Raw genomic sequence first — 19,665 nt, 5'->3', positions numbered from 1 at the left:
ATATATTTTACTGATTTTTTACAGAGAGGAAGGGAGAGGGATAGAGAGTTAGAAACATCGATGAGAGAGAAACATCGATCAGCTGCCTTCTGCACACCCCCACCTGGGGATGTGCCCGCAACCAAGGTACATGCCCTTGACCAGAATCGAACCTGGAACCTTTCAGTCCGCAGGCAAACGCTCTATCCACTGAGCCAAAACGGTTAGGGCATCAAAAACATTTTTAATCAATTAATAACCCTTCTCAAATCAATGAGTAAGTGACCAAAAGAGAAACATCCTACTTCACATACTGTTTATAGGAACCATTTGACTTCGATTTAAGATGAATCCAATTTAGCATTATTATTGGTACTCTTCTAGATCCCATGTTTCTTCAGACATTCCAAGAACCTTCCATAGTGTGTTTTATATATGATAGAAAAAGAAAAATTAATCTCTAGCATGTCCTGCGCTGGGTACAATAATAACAATTGTTTCCTGAATCCATGTAAGCAATTTTCTCTTAAAAAGACATTTAAGTTTGTATCTATCATTCCATCCTGAATAGTCAGGAATAAAGTGAGACCCCATGCTTAGAGATAGCTAAAAACCTAAAATATAGCCCAGCCATTGTGGGTCAATGGTTGAGCATCCACTCATGAAACAGGTCATGGTTGGATTCCAGGTCAGGGCACAGGCCTAGTTTGGGGCCCAATCACCAGTAAGGGGGTGGAGGTGAGGTGGGAGGGGCGCGTGTAGGAGGCAGGTTATAGATGCTTCTCCCTCATCCATGTTTCCTTCTCTCTATTCCTCTCCCTTCCTCTCTCTAAAAATCAATAAAAAAATATTTTTAAAAAACCCAAAATATATTAATCCTTGCAAAATGTCAAATATCTGCTTTTCAAATAAAATGAAAGTAACTTAATTACATGCTGCACCAAAACTCAGATAATATTCCCTCTATAATTATTAGGTAATATTCTCTCCTAGAACTTATAATTAAAAAAAGAGTTGGAGAGGTTTCTGTAAAGCTAAAGATGTCAAATGGTAATAGAAGCCTGAGCATCTTGCTTTCATCTTGGTTCTGAGTATAGGCAATTTGTAGAAAATGTAGCTCCCACATCCACCTTTCTCCAGGGAGTGGACACAATTCTGAAAGGGGGATAATGTCATAAACTGTTGGTGTATTGTAGTAAGAGAACCATTAGAAGATATCACAACACCACACAAAATACGATCTTATAACAAATGTGGAACAAATATTTGGTAGAATTTCTTTTTTCTCTTCAATATGGACACAATGGGTTTGCTCAGGTATTATACACATATGCTCACAGGAAGTCAGGAGGTTAAGACTAATAGTGCACTGGGGGGAGGGGAGCAATTGCATATCATTTGGCTCTTTAGCACCAATCAACACCTGGTTTGGTATTTAGAGCTCTAGCTTGTGGAAAAAAATGGATTTTAGTTCTAGATGTATTTATAATGGTTTTCTCCCCCAAATGCTGCACTCTTTATTCACACAGAATGTGGTGTTTTGTTTTCCAGTTCCTGATGCTCTGCTTGGCAGGAAAAGGGACAGCCTGAAGGCTTGGTAAATTGATTAGATGGAATGAGTTTTACCCCCGGTCCTAGATCATCTAAAATAAACTGCCACCATGTTTTCCTCGGCTGGGTGGAGACAAAGCTGAAGAATGTGAACTTCAGTCAGATGTTTTGCTGGTCTACAGTGAACTATGGTCACTGTGACTACTACAGAGAGAGGACTAATAGCCAACTCTAAATTTAGAAATGATACATCTTTTCAGACCTCAGGGAGGAGTCTCATTTTCAGAGCACTTCTTGGTTACTGGTAAAAGCAATTTTGCATCTATTGGGAAATTGTTGAAAAATGTACTTCTAGGCAATAGAATAGTTGGAATTGGGGTTTCTAAAGAAATAGTAAATGGCTTTGAGGTCCTAAGAGGTTAGAGAAACTGAGGTATTATAAAAAATAAGTGAAATGTCCAAAGTCAGTTGGTTAGAGGTCAGGACTAAAGCAGAGAGTTCTAGGATTAATATTCTCTCTCACTGGGGGAAATGTTTGACTGATGTCAAGAGAACCAAAAATAGTGCTAATTAGATTAGTAATTCCCAGACACACAGGCACCTGCACTTTGCGCCTCTGCATGTTCTAGGGTTTGGCTGCTATTTTGAAAAGAATAAATTACTAGATTAAAGCAATGCTCTAACCCTACAAGCTCTTAGCATCCCAGAATTATGCTGACAGTCTACTGGGAGAAAGACCTTTTCAAGTATCTTAGGAACTAGCCAAGTAAATAGGAAACAAATATGCTTTTTTCATGAAATGAATATTTATTGAGCACCGGCTCTGTGCCAGGCCCTCTGTAGGCAGGAAGATGCAGTTAAGGTCCTTGCTGTCATGGGGCTTACCTTCTATCATTAGACAGCACCTCACTGGCAGGCTGTGGAAGATCATGGGGATACTTGAATTAAGTGACGGAAAATCTTGAAATCCAGTTTTTGGGGGAAAGAACCGATTTTTGAGATGCTTGATGGGAAGCCATTGGGCCCTATCCAGCCAGGAATAAATGAAGAGAAAAATTATTTTGCAAAAACTTTTCTATTTTGATGAGTTTCTTTTGATGTAAACCTGGCATGTGAAACACAACAATATGGTTGCTCTTGGTCAGTAAACCCAGGGACAAGTTAGGTGGCATAATTTAATGAGCTTAGTACCGATCTCTTAAGTAATCAATAAACATTCACTTCTTAACCATCCTCCGGGGTGGCTTGCTGCCACCACCAGTTATTCTGTTAGACTGGTGAATGTTGAAAAAGCGGTGGTGAGCAGAAACATTTTACCTGTACAATTAGAAACAGTCTATCCCCTGCAATTCTGAGGACTTTCTCAAGTTGCCAATTAACTGGTTTTCTGACTGTGCTTTTTGATTTATAAAGTTTATTCTCTACTCTAAGTAACAAAGTTGTACTCTAAGGTTATACAGATCTCTGTGGTCATCACAAAATCAAGTTCATCAGCTTGGAAAAAGACTTGCTATTGTTCTTACAGAATGTCCAGTCTTATCCAATGTCCCAGTGGACTTAAGATAGTTTCAATTTACAACATCAACTCACTCTCTAGTTCAGAGAGCAACAGTAGTTTCGTGCTCTGTTAAACATCAAAAAGTTGAAGCAGTTTAATTTCTGAGTAACTGGAGAGATTTGCTATCTATTTCTTAGGAAGAGGGGTCTATTTTGGTTCTTTGGTACCGGCATTAAGGGGACAAAAAGCCAGGCCTTTTCTTATTTAAAACTTTTTTGAAATTACTAAAATAATGTGCTTCTTACCGAAAAATCAGTAAATAAGCAGAAAAAGAAAAATCACACACAATCCCACCAATCACTGAGAGACCTAGTTAACGTCTTGGTGTTTATCTGTCCCCCACTTTTCTGCCTCCATGTATGTTTTTAAATTGGAATCCTATAGTGTATTGTGACTCGTTTCCTCGCCCACGTAACCTTCACATCGCTCCAGGTCATCTTGCATCATTTCCTGATGACTGTTCTCAAAAAGACCTAAGTGACCACTGACCAGCAGACTTTCAGAGTCTGCGTGTCCAACACGTGCGGAGTCCCGCCGCCAGTTCCCGCAGCAGAACAGCCCGCAAGGTCCTCACGCGGGAACCGCACCACGCTTTCTCCGGGGCCTGGGCAGCGGTGGGGAGAAGCGCTCTGCGGACCCAGGGGCCCCATTCCCAAAGATGCCAGTCTCCCCCACCCCACCCCACCCCAACTCCCCTTACACAGCAGAGGTCCAATTCTGGGGAGCCGGGGTCCCCCTGCGGGCAAAGACAGCCCGCGGGTGCCCAGCCCCTTCCCGCGACAGCTCGGCCGGCGCGCCGCCTTCCCCCGCGGACCCTGCAGCACCGGCCGCGGGCAGCGACCCAGGAGGGGCGCGGGAGCGCCAGCGCTGGCCCTGCCGGGTGCCGCGTCCAAAGCGGAGCCGTGCGGAGACTCGCGGGGCCGCGCCGTCCCTGAGTGATGACGCGCTTCCTGCCCTCCCCGCGCTCGCGGGCCGTGCGCTCGCGCTCGCCCTCGGCTCGTGTTCCGCGCCCGGAGCCAGCGGCGGCGGCTGGGGCTGAGGCGGCTGCGGGAGCGGAGCGGTCGCCGGGCGCGCGGGGGGACGCCGGCTGCACTCCCGGGCAGGCGCTCTGCAATGAGACAGTAAATGCATCCCCCGGTAAGGCGCACGGCTCACTCGGGTTTTCCTCCTCCTCCAGCTGCATGCACGTTGCATGAATTTCTCCTGTCTTTTCCCTCCCGACAGAAGGAAAATGTGGGTGGTTTTTCCCTTCCTTTTGCCTCTCGCGAGTGATGCCAATGCAGAAAAAAACCCCGCAAACCTCCCAGATGTGATGTCCTAGGAGGGCTTTCTGCAGGAAAATAAAAATAAAATGAAATCAATGCACCTGCCTACTGCACATGTATGTTTCACTGCACTCGACCCGGGCGCAGCGGTTTGCAAACAGCCTCGCAGCCGGCGCCCCAGAGCGGATTCCTGGCCGCGGGCAGCCGGTCCCCTCCGGAGCTCCCGCTGGGTTTCCGGTAACTGGGCTTTGAAAAGCGGCCTCGCCCGCCTGGAGTGTCCCCTCGGCCCCGACCGGGCCCCCGTGCCAGGAGAGTTGGCGCGGGCGGAACGGCTTCATTCCAGCACTGGCCGCCCCGACTCCAGCGCCACTTTGCAAACAAGTCTCCGGCCAGGCTTCGGGCACAGACAGCCCGCGGGTGCCCAGCCCCTTCCCCAGCCCGGACTCTCGTACCTGCCTATTCCACGACTCCCCCTTACTTGGCAATTTCGTCACCAGCAAACTGCTGGTCGCTGAGGGACGGGGGCAGCGCCCGCCTAGAGCGAGAGCAGGATTTGGATTCAGTGTCGCACTGGACTAGCGGCGCCTCTCCTTCCGTGGCCCCACGAGCTGAGATTTCGCGCCCGCTGGGACCCGGGGTCCCGGAGACGGGCATTTCGGGATTCCCGGAGGAGACCGAGGAACGATGTTCGAGGGCGCCATATTTTCAGTGGGTCTTGGCTGCGGAGGGGAGGGGGCGCACAGTTTGGGGGCCCGGGAGATAGTGCGGCGCCCCCGCACGAGCGGTTTTCGCCGGGAAAGTTTGGCTCCGAGGCCCGCGCGGAGGCGGCCGCGCAGGGCGAGCCCGGCGGCTGTCCCCGCAGGGGCGCGCGGCTGCAGCGCTCTCCAGGCCGGCTGGGGGTGAGGGCCGGAGCCGCCGTCAGGGACACGCGCGCGGCTCGCCTCCTTCCCGTGTCCCGCCGGGACCGGGCGTTTGGGCTCCGAGGCGCAGGAACACGCCCCTCTCCCGCCGCCCGGGCGCTCTGCCGGAGCCGTGCGCCTGGCGGCGTCCCCCGGTCGGGCGCGGGGTGCAGGGCTTTGCCCCAGCGCCTGGGTTCGCCCGGGCGCACCGCAGGGCGCGGGGAGCTCCCTCCCTGCGGGAGAAGAGGCGCCCCGGTTTGCGGCGCAGGGCCCAGGGCCTGGCTGGCAGTCATCCCGGCCGCAGAGCAGCCTGAGCCTCCTACCGCCTCCCAGGCTGCGGCGGGGACAGCAGGAGCGCCCGCGGCTGCGTGCTCCGCTGTCGCCGCGCTGCCAGCGTGCGCTGGCGAGGTAAGGGGGCGTTTCCAGAAGTTGGGTTTTCAGGTGATGCGTGGGGAAACTTGGATTTTTGCCGAGGTGACTTGGGAAAGGGGAGTTGATTCAGAATCCCTGTGTCTTGTGAAAACTCACCTCCGGTTATTTCCAGAAGGTGAGGGAGGAATGAGCTGAAGTGTTGGCGTTGTCCAAGACTCAGCTGAAGACCGGAGGGAGGGAGGAGGTCCTGGCGAAATGGAGCCCCAAATGACAAGCACCCTGGCACTCAAGTCCCACTCACTTTGGCGTCTAATAGTACCTGGGTGTGCTGAGCTGTGGCACTCGCCAGGTTGTGCGCTATCGCCCCTTCTCTGGAGCTTGGACTTAGCGACTTCTTAGGAATGAGTGGTGGGAGGAATCTTTGCTTTTTAAAAAAATGTTTTTATTGATTTCAGGGAGGAAGGGGGGAGAGAGAGAGGAAGATAGAAACATCTATGATCAGGAGACTCATTGATTGGCTGCCTCCTGCACGTCCCACGAACCCACAGCCTGGACATGTGCCCTGACCTGTAATCTAACCTGACCCCCTGGTTCATAGGTTCATGTTCAACTGCTAAGCCACGCGAGAATTTTTACTTTTAAAATAGATTGTGACTTTTGCTTTGCGAAGGGGCAGGGGAAGTGTGTGTTTGCTGACCAGCAATCAACTGAATGGAGGAGTACCAGCCGTGGCTTCTTACTGAAATGTTGCCACAGTATTTGAGATCATGTCAGCACTTGGGGGCTTCGTCATTGGAGAGGCTTCCAGGGATCACAGAAAGGGAATACGGTGGGAGGAGGGTGGGAAAGCTTCTATCTGGGAGATGTGCCCTGTGATGTCAGGGGCTAGGCTGCTCCTTCCTTGTCCACTTCATTAAGTGCCTCCACTGTGAATGTCAGCCCGTCTTCTGATTCGTGATGTCCATACAAAAACCGAGGAGAGGTCCTGGCTGTGACCAGCGGCCATGAGGAGAGAAGGCACACCTGCGTGGATGCTGGAGTTTTCATTGAGCCCTAGGACTGTGGAAAGCACCCAGAGCCCAAGGTACATGTCTCTAAAATTAGCATTAATGCACTAATTTAGGAGAGAAATCAGTTGCAGAAAGCCTCCATCCATGTTGTAAAGTTCCCACTTGAATCACAGAAACGCAGGGCTCCTCAGATGGGGGGAGTCACTGGTTTCCCTCTGCCTTTGTGCCCCCTCTTTTTGGTATTGGTGTTGCACTTCTTCCTCTGCAGGGAAAGTGAGCCTTTTTAGTTGACCTTGTTGTATGAGTACTGGGCATATTCCTTACAGGCAGAGGATCATATGTGTGTGTCTTTAATTCACCTGCTGATAAAACTATTTGTTCAGGGTTTTTCAAACACTTCCCTAGGTTATTTTTAAGCGAAATCAAGTTTTATAAAGAGGTGTGTGTGTGTGTGTGTGTGTGTGTGTGTTATTTTTGAGTCCAGTTTTGCTTATATATCTAAATTATAGTGATTTCCCCACTCCTTCTCAGCATATCATTAGTTCCTAAAAGCAGTTAAAGGTGGTTATAGGCCCTTGCCCGTTTAGCTCAGTGTATAGAGTGTCAGCCCTTGGACTGAAGGGTCCTGGGTTTGATTCTGGTCAAGGGCATGTACCTTGGTTGCAGGCTCAATCCCCCACCCTCTAAAAATCAATGGAAAAACTATCCTCAGGTGAGGATTAACAACAATAACAACAACAAAGATGGTTACAGGTGGTAAACAATAAAAATTTTTAACAACTGTGCACAGAAAAGAATCTACACATCTACAGATGTTTATTCATTTAGCATTATGTTTTATAACTACATACATGTCACATGTGCATGTGTTAAACATCCTATAAAACAAAAGCCCAGCAATCAAACAGCAGAACGACCAGAATGACCGGTCGACCAGTTGCTATGACGCGCGCTGACCACCATGGGGGCAGATGCTCAATGCAGTAGCTGCCCTCTGGTGGTCAGTACACTCTCAGAGTAGGAGTGCTTTCACAGTGGGAGTGCCGCTTGGCTGACTGGGATGAGTGGTTCTTCCACTGCAGGCCGATCCCCACAGGCCACGCCCACCCCACCAGTGCACGAATCCTGTTCACCGGGCCTCTAGTTATATAATAAAAATTAACTTTAAAGGGGGAAATTTTTGCAGTAAAGCTGAAATAGTTCTACTATAAACCTTTTAATCTGTATTCCCAAGTTTTCTACTGTAATATTTCACTACTAACATTCTTTATTCAATTTATTTAAACTAAAAAAAAGTTCGCTAATTTATCCTATTCACCCTCACCCCCTGCAACCACCAATTTGTTCTCTGTATCTATTAATTTTTTTAATTCACATGTAAGAAAGATCATATAGTATTTGTCTTTCTCTGTTTTATTTCATTAAGCATAATGCCTATGAGGTCCATCCATGTTGTCAGAAATGGCAAGGTTTCTTTCTTTTTTTCCTTTGGTGGGGTTAATCCTTACCAGAGGATATTTTCCCCATTGCTTTTCAGAGAGAGTGGAAGGGAAGGAGAGGGGGAGGGAGAAAGAGAAACATTGATGTGAAAGAGACACATGGACTGGTTGCCTCCCAAATGCGCCCAGACCAAGGGGCAAACCTGCAACTCAGGGACACGCCGCTGCGGGCCAAAGCTCTAACCACGTAGCACACTGGCCAGGGCAATATTTTATTTTTATGGCTGAATAATAATCCCATTGTATACAGAGGTGGGAAAAGTAGGTTTACAGTTGTGAGTACACAAAACAGTTTATTCTTGTGTTATTGTTTATTAATTATTGTATTGTTTATTGTTATTATTAACCTACTTTTGCCCACCCCGGTATATATACACCACAGTTGCATATATATAATTTTCAACTACAGCTGACACAATACCACGTCAGTTTTAGGTGAACAACATAGTGACCAGGCATCTATAATGAAGTGATCACCTTGGCAAGTCTAGCATCCGACAGTATACATAGCTATCACGATACTATTGACTATATCCTCCATGCTGCACTCCATATCCCCATGACTTCTCTTGTAATGGGCAGTTTGACATCTCAATCCCTTTCCTGACCTATTCCTGCAACACCTCTTCCCTCTGGCAACCATCAAAATGTTCCCTGTATCTATGGGTTTGTTTGTGTACTTTTTTTCTTTAGATTCCACATGTAAGTGAAATCCTAGCATTTGTCTTTCTCTGTGTGACCCATTTCACTTAGCATAATACCTTCTAGGTTCACCCATGTTGTTGCAAATGGCCAGATTTTATCATTCTTTTTTATGGCTGAGCAATATTTCACTGGATATATGCACCACATCTTTTTTCCCATTTGTCTATCATTGGACACCCAAGTCACTTCTATATCTTGGCCATTGCAAATAATGCTGAAATGAACATAGGGGTGCATAAGTCTTCGTAAATTAATGTTTTGGGTTTCTTTGGATAAATACCCAGGAGTGGAATTGCTGGATCATATGGTAGTTCTATTTTCAACTCTCTGAGAAACCTCCATACTGTTCTTCACAGTGGCCACATAAAGTTACAATCCTACCATCTCTACATCCTCACCAATACTTGTTGTCTGTTGATTTATTGATGATAGCCACTCTGGCAGGTTTGAGATGACATCCCACCATGGCTTTTAATTTGCACCTCCCCAATGACCAGCTACGTTGAGCATCTTTTCATTTGTCAATTGGCAGTCTGCATGAGTTCTATGGGGGAATGCCCATTCAGGTTCTCAGCCCATTTTTAAATAGGACTGTTAGTTTTTTTGGTGTTAAGTTGTATGAGTTCCTTGTAAATTTTGGATATTGACCTTATATCTGATGCATTATTAGTGAACATCTTCTCCCATTCAGTAGGTTGTCTTTTTGTTTTGTTGAAGGTTTCCTTTGCTGTGTAAATACTGTTTAGCCCCATTGGCTTATTGTTTCTTTTACCTGAGGAGATACATCCAAAAAAATATTCCTGAGAGCGAGGTCAAAGATTCGCTCCCCACGTTTCCTTCCAGGAGTTTATGGCCTCGGGTCCTATATCCAAGTCTTTCATCCATCTTGAATTTACCCATGCATCTGGTGCAAGAAAGTGATCTAGCTTTACTCCTCTGCATGTGTCCATCCAGTTTTCCCAATACATTTATTGAAGAGACTATCTCTACCTCAGTGTATATTCCTGCCTCCTTGTCATAGTGTCATTGACCATGTAGGTGTGCATTTATTTCTGGATTCTCTATTCTGTTCCCTGGATCCATGTGTCTGTCTACATGCCAGTACCATGCTACCTCAACCACTATAGCCCTGTAGTATATAGTTTGACATCAGGCAGTGTGACACCTCCAACTCTGTTCTTCCCTCCCAAGATTGCTGTAGTCATTCAGTGTCTTCTGTGGCTCCAGATAAACCTAGGGTTATTTGTTCTAGTTCTATGAAAAATGTTATTAGCACCCTGATAGGGATTGCACTGACCCTGTAGATTGCCCTGGGCAGGATGGACTCTTCAACAATGCTAATTATTCCTACCCAGGAGCACAGTGCCTCCCTCCACTTCTATATCATCTTCAATTTCTGTCCTCAGTGTCCTAAGGTTTTCCAAGCGATAGGCTTTTTACCTCCTTGGTTAAATTTCTTTCTAAGTATTTTATGTTTTTTTTTATGCATTGTATATGGTATTGTTTCCTTAATTTCTCTCTCTGATAGTTCTTTATTCATGTATAAAATGCAACTAATTTCTGAATATTAATTTTGTATCTTGCTACTTTATTGAATTAATTTAAAGATCTAATAGTTTTTTTTGGTGGAATCTTTAGGATTCTCACAATAGTATCGTCATCTGCAAACAATGTCAGTTCCACTTTTTTCATTCCAATTTGGATGCCTTTTATTTTGTTTTCTTGATTGATTGGTGTGGCTAGGACTTCCAAAACTATGTTGAATAAAAGTGGTGAAAGTAGATATCCCTGTCTTGTTCCTGTTACTCAATGTGAAAAGCTGAAAGTATTGAGTATGACCTTAGCTGTGGGCTTATCATATATGGCCTTTATTATGTTGAGGTATATTCCCTCTATACCTATATTGCTGAGAGTTTTAAAAAATATATTTTTATTGATTTCAGAGAGAGGTAGGGAGAGGGAGAGAGAGTGATAGAAACATCAATGGTGAGTGAAAACCGTTGATTGGCTGCCTCCTGCACGCCCCCTACTGGGGACTGAGCCTGAAACCCAGGCATGGGCCCTGACCAGGAATCAAATCATGACCTCCTGGTTCATGGGTCGACACTCAAACCCTGAGATACAATGGCTGTGCTGCTGAGAGTTTTTAAAAATTATAAATGGATGTTGAATTTTGCCAACTGCTTTCTTTTTACATCTATCAAGATGATCATATGATCTTTATCCTTCATTTTGTTAATGTGGTGTATCACAAGACTTATTTGTGAGTGTTGAACCATCCTGTATCCCTAGAATAAATCCCATTTGATCATGGTGTATGATCCTTTTAACATGTTGAATTCGGTTTACTAATATTTTGTTGAGGGTTTTTGCATCTGTGTTCATCAGGGATTGGCCTATAATTGTGTGTGTGTGTTTGTGTGTGTGTGTGTGTGTGTGTGTATGTGTCTGTGTAACATCCTTATCTGGTTCTGGTATCAGGGTAATGCTGGCCTCATAAAATGTGTTTAGAAGAGTTCGGAAGGATTGGTATTAATTCTCCTTTGAATGCTTGGTAGAATTTATCAGTGAAGCTCTTTGGTACTGGACTTTTGGTTTGGGGAGGTTTTTCATTACTGATCCAATTTGTTTGTTTGTAATCAATCTGTTCAGATTTTCTATTTCATCATGATTCAGTCTTGGTAGGGTGTATGTTTCTAGGAATTGATCTATTTCTTTGCTTTTCTCTTAACTAATAATTTAATTTCAGCCAAAGGGATGCTTTATTGGTAGATAATTGTTCATAGTGGTCTCTTCTGATCCTTTGTAACAGAGATGTCACAACTGATATCTTTTTTTTTTTTTTTTTTTGCTTCTCTTACAAAGTGTTATAAATTGTGCTTTGTTGCCTCTTGCCTGAATCTTATTATAACTTCATGGCTTGATCAAAGTTCCTGCATTGGTTTTCCTATTAAGAAGATTTTGTAACTTCAAAAGGTTAGAAAACCCCTATGCGTTTTGGAGAATTGCCTGCCGATTTACCAGGCTGTGTGGTGTGTGCTGTGGTGCATGTGGCATGCCCAGACTCTTGGGACAGTGTCTAAAACTTGTGATCTGTGACATGATTGCTCCAGAACTTTTGAGTCATAATGTTTGCTTGGAGATTTTGGGTGGTGTTTGGCCAATACAGGAAGTACTAAAAAAGTGTTAAATAATTCAAAGTTATTTTTATTGGGTACAAAAAATGTTAAAGACAAGAAGGAAAACTTAATAAGCAGGGCCAGAATTACAGCTCAACATATCCTACTGGTGCCTTTTTAATTACAGTTCTTTCCCCCAGAACTTTTTATCCTATTACTTTTATACTTAATGAGGAGACTAGTTAAAACATAAACCAAACAGAACTATTACAAATAATGGGGATAAATGGTGGGTATAACCAGATGTTTTGCCTAAAGTTAAAAGAATTAAGGATCTGAACTCTTTCAAACTTGCCCTGCAGGCCCTCCCCACATCTCCTTCCCCAATAAGCAAGAGATTTTGAAAGGAAAAAAAAAAATCTGGTGAGGGGGTGGACTGGAGATAAAAAAACAAAAAAGAAACAAAATGTTTAAAGTTGGCTTCTCCAGTCCATTGACCATCCTGACAACCTGGGCTAAATGGCAGGTGCCATTTGAATGACAACTGGTGGACAAGGCTGAGTACAAAATGTTTTGGTTCTAAGAGCCTTTATTTATGTGTCACTCTGAGTTTTAAGGCTGGGCTCATTTGCCACCCATTACACAGTGGATTTCAGAGTCAGTGCCAGCACTATGGCTTTGCTTTTCTCTTAACCAATACTTTAATTTCAGCCAAAGTGATGCTCTTCTGAATATGTAGAACAAGTAATGAATATTTGTATTTCCTTTTTACTCATCTAACTGCAGTCTTAACAAAATTCTCCATGTCTGCCGTTCACTTATTCAGCAATTGTTTTTGAGGGCTTGTCGTAGACTTCATGCTAAGAAGACATCCCCTGCCCTCACCCTACACACAGTGTTAGGCAGCAACATTCTTTGTGCTTTATGTATCTAATAGATTGGGTGGGATGAGGGTGTGATTAAACAGCACTTCAAGGATAGCACAATAATAGGATGAGCAGAGGATGGGAATGAGCAGTTTCCAAAAGAAGAAATGCTAATGGTCCATAAGTGTGATTCTCAATTTCCATAATGGTCAGGGAAATGCAAGTGAAAAAACAAAGAGATATTAGTTTTCTGTCCATCCCATCGATCCATATTTTAAAGGTTGGTAGCATTCTCTGTTGGATGTTGGGGGGCAACTCTCGGACTCTTGGTGGGAGTATGAATTGTTGCAGACTTTAGGGAAAGCAGACAGTTTCTGTGAAAGTTTGGAACATGCATGTCATATTTGGAGTCCTGTCTTACAGAAAACGAAAACTCAGCACATAAGGATCTCTGTGTAAGAATGCTTATTGCAAGATTATTCAAGTAAATAAACTAGAAGCAACATGAATAGCCATCAGTAGAATGAATAAAATAGAGTATACCTTTATATCCATACTGTGGATTGCTTTGTGAAGGGTGTTCACGATATACTAAATGTAAATAAAATGAAGTTGCAGAGTATTATATATAATATGTTCCTATTTCTGATTTAAAGAGAAGCAGCCCTATTTGTATGACCTTGGAGAAAGATGTGGAAGGACATGCAAAACTTAATATTGTTTAAAATGAGCAGTGGAGAGCGTGGGTGATTAATTTGCTCCATCTACACCTTGAATGGTTTATTTGTTCAAACATACAGGCTTTTCTATATAAAAAAAGCACTTTAAAATATTATTTGGGTAATGAATAGGTAACTCATCCGGAACCATTTTGGAAACAGAAACTGGTCAGTATCTCTGATGCCTGCAACCATTTTTTTTTTTTTTTATCTCTTTGGAACCTTTCAGTTAATTATACTCTAAAATCCTGAGTCTCCCAACTTTTAGTAAATTTCTTCAGTGAAAAGGGTGGCTTCAGGAAAAGCTGTTGACCTCAAGCCCCCCAGGAGAGTAGTGAGCATAAGAGATCACAGAAGCTCTAGCCGGCACTCTCCTCACCCTCCTCGGAGGGAAGACCAGGGGTGGTCCTTGGAGCGGAGGTCTGACTCGTAGCAGCACCTGGGCGTTCCCCTCTGAGCCCCAGAGAGGCCAGTTTCACCGTAATGGCTGTGCTGGCATTGGAACCCAGGTCTCCTTCCACACTCTCCCGAGCTTAGCTGATTGCTCTGCCTGGACCATTCTCAATCCTGCCTTCTAATGTGATTTTTGGAACTTGATAAAATGTATGCGTTCTTGGCAGTTACTGCTAAAACCAAACTTTCAAAAGCAGGGGAACCTCCCTCTATATTAAAAAAAGTACATACCACGTGACCCTATGCATGCTGGCGGGGGACCCATGGGGAGCCAGGACTCTGCTGCACAGTTTGACAACCATGGCTGAGATTCACAAGCTAGACGGCATCAGAGTTACTGGAGGTCTTGGTAAAAGCCCAGATTGTCCAGCCAGAGTTTCAGAGCCTCTGGGTGGGGTCTAATAATTTGCATTTTTAATAAGTTCTCAGGTCATGCTGATCTTGCTGGTCCGGGACCACACTTTGAGAACCACTGGTTTAGAGAAACCGCTTCCTCTGTTTTGCAGAATCTGTGTTCTCATCCAGTGCTCTGCCCTATCACGGCCAAAAGTTAGAATGCCAATCACAGCAAGATTGGTCAATTTTATCAATTTCACCAAGCTGGGGGAAAATACATGTTTAGGTTATAATACTTAACTGTTGTCTTTATCTGTTGTAGGTGTTTGTGGACTTTAGTGGTATTTTATTTTATTATTATTATTATTATTTTAAATATATTTTTATTGGTTTCATAGAGGAAGGGAGAGGGATAGAGAGGAACATCAATGATGAGAGAGAATCATTGATCGGCTGCCTCCTGCACGCCCCCCACTGGGGATCCAGCCCACAACCCAGGCATGTGCCCCTGATCAGAATCGAACCCGGGACCCTTCAGTCCCCAGGCCGATGCTCCATCCACTGAGCCAAACCAGCCAGGGCTTAGTGGTATTTTATAGATAGATATATGTGTTTAATCAGCAGTGTAAATCAAAGTCCATGGATATTGTTTTAACTATTCTGTAATGGATTCCCATGGGAAAGTGGAAAGGACTGTTAGAGATTCTCTGATTCCAGTTTTTTGCTTTTTCATCATACATACATATATATTTAAGACTTGATGTCATTGATTTCTTTTAATAAAAAGTTGGCTACTTGTGAAGAATATTGTGAAGAAAATGGTGAGCATATGATAAATGTTGTTTAAATTGCATTGTAATCTGATCATTTGGCACATTTTTGTTTTGTTTTTGGAGGAGATAAGTGAATAGCCATTAATTTCAACAAGTGTTTATTACGGTGTCGCCAGAGGGGACACATTTCTAATAATGCTTATCAGTGACACATGAGCACTTGCTTCCCTCGGGCCCCTCACTTGTATGGACGCCCTTGAGAAGCTTGGATGACACAAAGCTCAAGGACACAATATTCCCTAAAAGGCTCCCCTCTGTAGTACTAGCGGATTCCCTAATTCCAAAATTCTTTAGTAAATAAACACTTGTTCTGTTTTTAGCTACTTAATTTTAGTGCATTTTATTCTTTTCTAATGATTTTCACATGTAAGTTATAAACAAAGCAGAATTGGCCACAGTAGTGGGGTGCATGAAAGCACAATGGGAGGGAAATTTTCCTGAAGGAGGGCACACTTAAGCTGAGCCTCACAGGATAGGTCTCTTCTGCATCCTGGCTGCACAGTGCGATCACCTGGGGATTCTGATCTAGTTGGTTTGGATGGGCCCTGGGCCTTGGTGGGTAAGTTCTCCAGGTAACTCTGATGTGTAGCCAGGGTAGAGAAGAGTCATGTACAGTCATCTGGGTCACTTTGCTTCATTCCTTGAAGATTTTATTCATCTGGCCCACAGTCCCTCCCCCCATCAATATTTTTGGTGACTTGAACATCTGTATAGCTTGTCCACCCAACTCAGTCCCTTGACCAACTCTCTTCCAGTTACCTTTTTCTCTACCCTGCTTCAGCTGCTCCTCTCCTCGTTCTCTCTAGACAACTGGTTCTCAGCATTTTTGCCACCGGGAGTATATTTGGCAACGTCTAGAAACATTTCTGTCTGTTACAACTTGAGGAGGGGAAGGGGTGCTGCCGGCATTGAGTGAGTGGAGGCCAGTGATTCTGATACACACCCTGCCATGCGCAGGTCGGCTCCCACAACAAGAACTGTGTGGCCTAAAACGCCAGCAGTGCCACGCTGAGAAAGCTCGCCTCAGTGTCCTTGAATTTTTATGTAACCCCAACTTACAGGAGAAATAACATCTTATGTGATGCCCTCATGCAAACACACAGATACAACTAAAACAGGTTTCCCAGAGCAGTATTTACCCTTACTAAGTATAATGTACTTACACTTTTCATTGTTTCATAAAAAAAACGGGGATCATGATTCACAAAGTTGATTTTACTGCCCACTAAACTTGCAGCTCATTTGAAAAACATGATGGTTGTAAACCAATAACTGTACCTCCACCAACATTTGGCCAGCATTCCAGGCTGACCCTCACCCTTTCTCTTTCATCTACTTCCCTGTAGCACCCAATTCCACCTAGTCTTCACCCTCAACCGGGGAGGGCCTCAACCTCTGACCCTTCCACTTTCGTTGTCCGTCATCCTCCTCCTGTCCTCATCACCGCCCCCCCCGCCCCCAGCTGAGGGACTTATATACCCTGTCAACTCCCTTGACCCTTCCTCCCTTCATCTTCCTGGAGAAAACCCCACCCCCTGCCCACCCTGCTCCCGCCCCAGGCTGAGGACCCTGGGTGGAGAAAACATGTGGCCGTCTGTATGTCTTGCACTTGATTTATGACCACACACCTCCAGGGGACTCTTGGCACAGCTGGGTCCACTATGTTTCTGTCCCCACCCACTCTCAGCTGATGACCTGGTTTATTTCACTGAGAAAAGGACGCAGTTAGAAACTAGTCTCATCATCTGCCCACGCGGAATCGGGAAGCCGCCCTGTACCATGCGCACACGGGCACTGTAACGCATCTGCGGTGGCCCTGTTCTCTGTGGGCACGCAGGCCTTTCGCTCACGCACGCATCCCCCGTTCCCCCTCTGCCGGATAATCCCTGTGAGGAGCATGCCTGTGGTTGCTCATCAAGGAAAAAGCAGCAGCAGCAACAGCAGCACCTCTTGACCTGATGTCCCAGTCGGCTGTCCTCCCGTTCTTGGGCTCTCCCTTCCAGTACCTACTAGTACTTCTGAAAGGATTGTCCTACTCTCTGCTCCGTTGCCTCCCTTCTCATTCTGTCTGGAACCCACTCCAGTTCAGTTTTCGCCCCGTCCCTTCACCAAAGCCACCAGTGATAGCCAGGCGGCCCCCCTAGCTGCCATCTTCTGCCGCCTCTCAGCACCAGTTAGCCAGCTGATCGCGCTCTCTGGGGACACGTTCTCCACCTGGGTCCCACGCCACCGTCCTCAGTGGGCTCTCGTCCTGTGTCCTGGCCGCTCCAGCTCCAGCTCTCCTGCCCGATCTCCTCTGCCTAGCGTGTGAAGGTTGGAGGCGCTCTCTCACACGCCACTTTGTTTAGGAGTCAGCCTCAGTGCCACCTCCTCAGAGGTCTCCCTGGCATCCCCCAGGCCCCGCTCTCAGCCTCTTTCTATTTTGTTTTCGTATCATTTATCGTTCCCTGATATTATATCCATGACTCCCTTATTGTGTGTCTTATGCACTAGATGTGAGCTCCATGAGAGAAACCATCTTTGGAACTGTGTCCCCAAGTGTCTAGCCCAGCACATAGTAGGTGCGCATCAAAAACATTTTAAATGAGTAATTGATGAAGAAAGCTTGCTGGTTACAGAAGCTACCATTGGATGAGGAAAAGTAAGCCCCAGATGCAAGCTAAGGAAGAGAGGATTATGTGGAGGTGGAAAAGCAGTGTCTCAAGGTCACGTGTCGAGAGTTAGGGGTTCAAGTGTTGAATGCGTGAAGCACATCCTGCTAACTACTTGTTGAGTGACGGAAGGCACCTGCAGAGAACAGCTAGATGGACACAAATGGTTGCCTCTCTGCTTTTATCTCTGAAGAGGGCACTTAAGCAGCCTGCATGGTAACTTTCGTCACTGGGTTGAAGATGGTAAATTCGCTTGTCTGAAGGGTTTCGCATTGACCTTGATGTTCTGGTGAATTGTTTTGGTGCATCACTTGTCCCCAGAATCCACTTGGCAGCACAGAGCGATGTCGCCTTTCCCCCCGCGGCACAGCGCGTTCCCGCAGATCCGTGCGGCTGTCCCAGGGTTCCCTCAGCACTGCGCTCAAGCACCCAGGTTAGACAGCCCCAAAGGTTCGGTGCTCAGATTAAAACGCCTCTCTTCTTCGTTTATATTGCTTCAAGACAGCCCACTTAATTACGTCAGTCTAGGACCCAGTTTGATGTATATGAAGATATTTCCTGAGTGTGGCCCCAGGCCACGCTTGGTAAATCTTCACGGGGAGTGTGGATTATTCCTGGGTTTGAGAGATTACATCAAGGGCACTGTAAGAGGCTTAATGTTCTCCTTGAAGGGCTCTCTATTGGGCTTAGCACCTGTCAGTCCTGGGCCCTGCCCCACGGGGTTAAGGAGCCCTCCCTGTGGGAGAGAGATCAGTGAGGTCATCCGGAGGCGCAGGCTCAAAGCAGCTGGGTTCAGCACGTCCAAGAGGAAGAAAGGGTGGATGTCGTTGTGGGACATCTTAGAATGGTTTGAGGAAATTTATTTTTAAAAACGGGATGCCTGAATTGTTCTAGGTCAGCCTTTCCCTTTGACAGGGAAAGAACTGTGGCCCAGAAGGATGAGACTTTCTGGGGCTACTTGGCAAACCTGGCACTGGAATCTCACATTCCTGACCCCCACTGGGCACTCTCTCCTTTTCTTGGGATGTCCACTTGGACCCTGACTTTAATTCCTGGCCAGGCCTGCATGGTACTTGGACCTGCATGTGCATCAGAATGACCAGGGAAGCTCCTTAAAAAATGCTGCTTCCTAGCCCTGGCCGGTTTGGCTCAGTGGATAGAGTGTCGGCTCACAGACTGAAGTCCTGGGTTCAATTCTGGTCAAGGGCACATGCCTCGATTGCAGGCTAGATCCCAGGCCCTGGTCGGGGCGTGAGCAGGAGGCAACCGATTGTTATGTATTTCTCACATCGATATTTCTCTGTCTCTCCCTCTCTCCACTCTCTCTAAAAATCAATAGAAAAATGCCCTGGGGTGAGGATTAACAGCAATAAACAATTTAAAAACAAAGTGCTACTACCTCGACCCCACCTAACTTGCTGAATTGGAATCTCTGAAAGGGGGACCCGGACACCTGCTGGTTTTTTTTTTAGCTCCCTAGGGAGGCTCCTAGGACAGGTGGCCCAGGCGGCGTCTGTAGTGGGTAAAGGTAGCCAGGGCACGGAAGACGGTCACCCTGCAGGGGACATGCCTGCTGGCTTTGCACAGTGCACAGACATGGCTCCTTTCTCACGCAGGACAGCCATCTCAACAGGGTCAGCCTGCCTCTCCCTCACACCCCCTCTGGTTCCTGAATGAGACCAAGTACGGTCCAGCTTTAATGCATATTGAAAGGGCTTTTTCTTTTCTTTGGGGCATTTTCCCAGTGTGTTTTGTCCCACTTCAGCGAGAATAAAAGCTGCATTCCGTTTAAGAAAACCATCTCCTTGAGGGTTTTGGTGGGTCTGCTGGCTGAGGGTCCCTCGTTGTCT

At 45.8% G+C, this 19,665-nt stretch overlaps 1 protein-coding gene across 1 annotated transcript in view; it reads left to right on the top strand.

The window, feature by feature from the left end:
* Positions 1–4,312: 4,312 nt before the first annotated feature.
* Positions 4,313–19,665, top strand: part of TLN2 (talin 2) — a 428,326-nt gene continuing 412,973 nt past the window's right edge. The window contains exon 1 of the mRNA XM_081089528.1: positions 4,313–5,061. The gene's annotated coding sequence lies outside the window, so the exon portion shown is untranslated. The remainder of the gene's footprint in view (positions 5,062–19,665) is intronic.

Source organism: Myotis nattereri (genome assembly GCF_964212035.1).
Source record: "Myotis nattereri genome assembly, chromosome: 1".
Classification (NCBI taxonomy): Eukaryota; Metazoa; Chordata; class Mammalia; order Chiroptera; family Vespertilionidae; genus Myotis; species Myotis nattereri.
Note: the sequence above shows the minus strand (reverse complement) of the source record. Positions and strands in the feature narration are given on the sequence as shown.